Genomic DNA, 7,019 nt, shown 5'->3' on the forward strand with positions numbered 1-7,019 from the left:
TATTAAAAATCTTACCTTTCTCATCCTCGTATGTGGACAATCGCTGCTTTGGACATGTGGATTTTTGTAGTGACAATTTCAAGACAGAATATACTTTTAATAGGTTAGAATTTCTCTCACAGTTAGGTAAAACTCACCAGTTTATTGATCAGATTTATAGCTAAGAGATCAGTAAATGGTCTTCCTCAGCAGACTAAGTTTTTCTTCTCTTCCATTTTAATCATCTCTCCTCTAACTTGCTCTCTTCCTTCCACACAAACTGACTATAAGGTTTTATCTACTCTTACTGCATTGTTGACTAAGTCCAGATTGTGGAATTTACATGAAGGCCATGTTTCACAACATGAATACTTGGTGTGGGAGAACATGACAATCAAGTTCTTGCAGGGCCTGAATCAACTGGCTTCAATGGAATCAAGATATTGCCCCCTAGTGATTGTAAAAGGCAGCATTTTTGAGAGTTAAGTATTTCCAGATGGCCTTTTATATAGTTTCAGAGATTACAAGGCCAGAGAGGATCATTGTGTTAATAGTCTGACTAGCTGTATAACACAGGCCAGAGAAATTCCTCAAAATAATTCCTAGAGCAAATTTTAGAAAAACATCCCCTCTTGATTTTAAAAATGGTCACTGATGGCGAATCCACGTCAACCCTTTGTAAGTTGATCCAATGGTTAATTACCTTATTAAAAATGTACAGCTTATTTCCAGTCTGAATTTATTTAGCTGTAATTTCCACCATATTATACCCTTCTCTGCTGGATTGAAGACCCCTTTATCAAATATTTGTTCCCCACGTAGGTACTTATGGAGTGTAATCAAGTCATCCCTTAAACTTCTCTTTGGAAAGCTAAATAGATTGAACTTTGACTACCACAATAAACATGTTTTCTAATCCTTTAATCATTCTTGTGGGTCTTCTCCAAACCCTTTCCAATATATTAACATCCTTCTTGAATTGTGGACACCAGAGCCTGACAGTATTCCAGCAGCGATCACACCAGCATCAAATACAGTAACTCCTCACTTAATGTTGTAGTTAAAGTTTCATTCTTCAGGAACATAAGTGAAAAGATGTTAAACTAATCCAATTTTCCCCATAAGATTTAATGTAAATGCGGGGGATTAGGTTCCAAGGAAATTTTTTGGGGGGCAGACAAAAGGCATTATATACTGTACAGTACTGTACTGTGGTTGGGAGGTACCCCATACAGACACAGCCCACTGCAGACAATGAGGCAGGCAAGGACTCTAGGAAGTACCTTGCGCAGCGGCAGCTTCCCCCCAGAAGACCAGGCGCCGACTTTGCCAGGGGATGCTCCAGGCCCGCCTCTTCCCATCCCTGCTCCACTCCAGGCCCACCTCTTCCCACCCCCACTCCAGAGCACACTGTGTCCCTGCTCCTCCCAGTGCTTCCCCGCTCCTCTCTCTCCCTCCCAGAAAGTCCTAAGCACTGCCAAACAGCCCTTTGGTGGCGGGAGAAGCACTGGGAGGGAGGGGGAGGAGGCAGAGAAGAGGAACATGTGCAATGCTCCCTTGTAAAGTCGCTGCTCTTCCACAGAATCCAAAAGCAGTGGACAGAGCAGGCAGCCAAACGACATAAGGGAGCATTGCACAACTTTAAACGAACATGTTCTCTAATGGAGCAGCGCCATAACTTCAAAACGTTAAGTAGGAGGAACTGTACAGCTCTACTCCAGACAGCCCAGAGCCACAAGCTATAACTGTGTAAAAAAAAAAAAAAAAAAAAAAAAATCTGATGGGCAACATGCTGATGTTGCCTTAGGCACTAAAATGCACTTCAGTTTAAGTTATATTGTGGCATTACAATTTGTGTGTCAATTTACAAACATTATTTCAGTTTATAAATATAAAAGAAGCATCTAGGTGCCCTGCTTTAACTATTAAAAGCACAAGACCATCAGAAAATAATTCATCCCAATTACAATTAACACACAAAAACAGCCAATAATGAGAAAAATCTCCTCCTCTAGAAACCCCGTCCCCCAAAATATCTCCAAACCCATCACCTTCTGACAATTCAAACATCCTCCAAAATTTTTAGGTACATAGGAATTGCAACATTCTGAAGTTTAAAGTAAGGTTAATTTAGGTATGTAGTGAATTCTAAAGTTGATGTCTTCATTATCATAATTGTGTCAGCATTGCTCTTGAAAACAAAGGGGGTCTGCATAGACAGGTTCCATGCAAACTAAAGAAATGTATTTTCCAACTACCAGGTCTACAAACTTGACATGGAATCAAAAAGTTAAACTGGGTTCTTTCCAGCCTGTACATCAATAATAATAGATACCATCAGCCAAATTTCACCATCAGTTATGCTTGTGAAACCTCATTTTCACATTAAAGGGCTGTACAGGTGTGAGGGGAATATCTGATGCTGCAATTGAAATTAAACATATGACAATAGATAGGGAGCAGATCTCTATTAATTGGCTGCAATTTTTGTACAGTAACTTTAAAGAAACAGAATATCTAGTCCTGCCTAAAGCTTTGGAATTGGGTGACACTAGAAGTAGGCCAGTGCTAAGAGTTCAAAAGGAATTTTGCCATTTAGATACTCAGTGTTGCCAACATATGGCTAGTACTCACATTCAGCAGAAGCCCTCACACAATCACCACGTGACCATGATGGTATGCCTGGCTAAGAGCCTTCTCCTCTCCACTGCCTAGACTCCTTGGGTCTGATGGCTCTAGCTTACCGTGAGAAGCACCACCACATCTAGTGGCAGTATTCCAGGTGCTATATGCATGTTTGTTGTAATTAGTATAATTATAGTGGGCCTGGGCATGTCATGCATGTTCAGGTCGAAGTCATGGCTGACAGGATTGTAGCCTTCACCCCTATTTATAAGGTGTATTAAGAGCACTTGTGTGTTTCCCTATAGGTACAGGATATAAATGCAGCCCCGGTGAGGGAACAAGTGAAGGTGGACATCTTCTTGCACCTTGATCAGTTTTCTCCATCCTAACAGCGTTATAAAATTAGCTGTTACTCTGGTGGCAAAGAAAAGCATGTACACAATAAGAGTCCTTTGAGAACTGTGCCTGAAATGTATCCATGTTTTCATGTTTTAGAATACAAATGCTCTTGATTCTGACTTGCCAAAGTAATTAAAAAAGCAATTATATTTCTATATCCATTTATTATTCCAATCTGTAAAAATATAAGACTAATATACAGCTAAAGCTAGTTTGATTTTACAAAATCAAAGTTCATTTAGTGAGATATCAATGTACATTATACATTAAAGTTGTAAGAAAAATACTGATATTTGACATTTTAAACAAATTTTCATTTGCGTAAAAATCAAGTTGCAAGTAAAATGTAATTAGAAAATACAGAATATTCACAAAAGTACATGGTGCAGACAGCTCATGAGGACATTGTCCTAAATTTATTGAAGCTGTGGAAGAACATATGATTCACAGTTTAAGCTTGACTTTTACTGATACCATATCAGAGATCCAAAGTGAACGTATCTTAATTTCAGCAACATTTGCTCTCTTTTCTAATAAGGTGCACTTAAAAGGCTAATCTGTTTTCAGACTGCCAGCAGAGAGGATGGACAGATTGCTTTTATTGTGCATGTACACATCCGTATAACACTATTCAAAGGAATTTTGGTATTCCAAAGCATTTTGAAATAATTTGGATATAAATTAGTTTATAAAATCTGGATTAAAATATAATGTATATGCATTAGGATACTGAATACATAAAGAATGTGCATTGACAGCAGCTCAATATTTTCAATCATGCATCATTTTAGATTCTGCAGTTAAAATTAGTACAAAATAGTCAAGCCTTGAATTTTTTTCTCCCCGCAGGGAGATATTTTGAAAGATGTTAACGGTTAAAAAAACTAACTTTAAGAGGTAGTATATAAAGGCGAATATATCTATCATCGTTAAAAATAATATACTGAACCTAGTACCATTTTATATATAAAGTTAACTAACCATTTATTTCAACAGTTGATTATCCTGGAATAGTGATTTTTTAAACTATTTAGTAATTTGTCAAGTGGTAGGATGCAGATAGAAGATATTTAGAAAGTCTCTCTTATGGTAACTGCAGTGTTATGCAATTACATATTGTGCAGTCTGTCATTTTAATTACAAAAACTTTTGTTAATCCTTCATGATGGAAATTCATGAGCACTTACACACTAAATGCCCTTTTAAAAATTTCCTTAAGTTCTTAATACCAGTATATATACCCAAAATGCATACGCTATGAGTAAAAAACATTCAAAATTAGGTAATGGACAAAAGTTTAGCAGCATACTACCTTGAAGTGTTTAAGCAATAAATTAATATCTTGTAACTTGTTTTCAGGTGCCAGGCTCATGTGTAAGTTAATAGCTTATCTTACATCCAAGCCGCAACACTACTAATGCACCATATTAGATCCATAAAACAATTCCACTGAATGAAAGCGTTACACCTCTACATAAAAAAAAGTGGGGTACTAGTTTATCTTCCATCTGTATCTGTGGATCTCATTTTCTTCTCTTAATACAAGTGCATTTTCCCACTTTGATTACTTGCAATACAATCAAGTAAATAAAAAGGCATGTGAATGCACACTATCATGATACAGGAAAAGTCCCATTGCTGAAGGAATAAAAACCAAATCCAGTTTTAAAGTAAGACACATGCCCTAAATAAAAAGGAGCAGCATGTATAAAAATAAGTTTTAAAAAATCAATTTTTAAATTTACATGTTTACTCCTGGGAGAATTCTGCGCTTGATGTCCCCAGCAGATTCTAACAGGGAGGAAAAGGGAAGCTGCAATTACACTTTCAACTCACCAGGTGGCACCAGGAGAGGGCAGCAGGCTCACAGGCTAGAGCAGCCAGCCATGGAGAGGGAAACTGCCCTTCCTCACAGGCTTCTGCTGGCAGGGCCACATGAGGAAGCATGGGATATGGGGAGAAGGGAGGAGGAGTGGATGGTCAGAGCGGGGTATAGGAGCTAGTGGGGTGACCGCACTGTGCCAGGGGCTGAATGGAAGTGGGGATGCAGGGCCACATGGGGATGGGGAGGAGCGGGGGGGGGGGGGGGTGATGGCTGAGCAGGGGTGCAGGGACACATGGAAACGGGAGCTATGCCTGGCTGAACAGGGTGTGGGGCCAGATGGGGGAGTGGGCATGTAGGGACACATGGAGACAGGTGAGCTATGACTGGCTGAGGGAGGGTGCTGGGAAACACAGGGATGTGCAGATATGCTAACTGAATGGGGAATCAGGGTGCAGGGACACACAGGGCAGATGTGCCTGATTAAATGGGAGGGGTGAGGGGTCAGCCAGCATCTGCATTGGGGAGACTCCCCAACTCCCTAACAATCACCACCCTCCCCGCAAAAAAAATCTGTTCCATACTTCTCCCACCCACACCTAACAACCCTCCAGGTTCATTCCCAGGCTCCTTCCCAGCAATTACTTCCCCCTTCAGCTCCTCCATTACCCCTGACACCCCTCAGAAGTAGTGCAAAGGCCTGGGGGCATTGAAATACGTTTCTGTATTGAAATTTAAATCAATTATTACTCAAAGTTCTGTATTAATACTCATGGTAAGGAATCTATTTGTCAAAAAAAATTTCCTGAGCCTTTTTTGTTGTCTATATTGTTAGACATACTTGTTGACAAGTATTTTAAAATAAATTACCAAAATAATTGAAACTGCCATAATAGTGTTATTTTGATTAGTAAAATATGCAGCATTTTAAAATATTGTGCACGGAATTTATTTATTTATTTTTTTGGTGCAGAATTTCCTCAGGAGTACCTGTTGCTAATTCTTACTTTTCTTCCCATTTAAAGTCGAACTGTTAACTGGATGTTTTGTTCTTGTTTCTTTAAAAATCATAGAAATTAGGGCTGGAAAGAACCTCAAGAGGTCAGTTTCCTAACTGTAGAATTTCACATTTTACATAGAAATTGGTTCTGCTAAGAAGCTACATCCTTACTGAGATAAATACAAACTGATAAGCAAATTGCAAATGTAGCTACCACCACTTTCCATTAGACTGAATTTTCACAAGTCAAGAAGGCTGAAGTATTTTAACCAGGCTGTATTCCATCAGGGTTTGCAGTTTGAAGGAACTTAGAAACACCTGAAAATTCTACCTTCAGAAGGCTATTTTTCAAAATTTTAGTGTGTATATATAAAAAGTTAACTGTGTTAATGTATTAAAAAAGTTAATAGATTTTCATTATTAGCAGTGAACTAATTTTGTTTTGAAGACAAATTTAGGTCTTAAATTTATTTCTTAAATACAAATACATTTTAGCCCTTGATGCTGCAAACAAATCACATGAGTAGTTCTACTGAAGTCAATGAACTATTCATGAGAGTCAATTTACATTCCTGCTTAAGTGTTTGCAGCATCAGGATTTTAGTTTTCAATATTTTTGTTTTTTTTCCTATAGCAGTTTTGTAATATTCAAAGAAGATACCCTACCAGGGGTGGTATGTTAAAAAACGAAGTTGTAATAGCACAAGTTTAAGTTAGTTTTACAAAGCCTAAACTTTTGATTAAAAAAAAAAAAGTGATACAAGTTGCTCTAACCTATGCGGGATAATATATATTTTTTTAATATTAAGACAAAACTGTTCATTGATTATCAACTTCAAATAACTCTCCTCTCATTTGTAAGAATCTTGATATCTTTTAACATGACCATTTTTGGAGCATGAAATCGGAATCAGGTAAAATGTTATTTTCATCCTATTAATTTTGTATTTGATTTCTTTAGACATTTACATAATGTAATTTACTACAGTTAGTGACTAAGCCCAGCATAAAAGACCACCTTATACAATGCTGTAAACTAAGGCCTTGGCTACACTTGCCGTGGCAGCGCTGTGAAGCGCGAGTGTAGTCGCGCCGCCAGAGCTCTCTCGCAGCGCTGCAAGTACTCCACCTCTCCGAGGGGAATAGCTTGCAGCGCTGCGAGCAAGCGTGCAGCGCTGCAGGCGCTGATTACAC

The sequence above is a fragment of the Trachemys scripta genome, chromosome 12, assembly GCF_013100865.1.
Source record: "Trachemys scripta elegans isolate TJP31775 chromosome 12, CAS_Tse_1.0, whole genome shotgun sequence".
Lineage (NCBI taxonomy): Eukaryota > Metazoa > Chordata > Testudines > Emydidae > Trachemys > Trachemys scripta.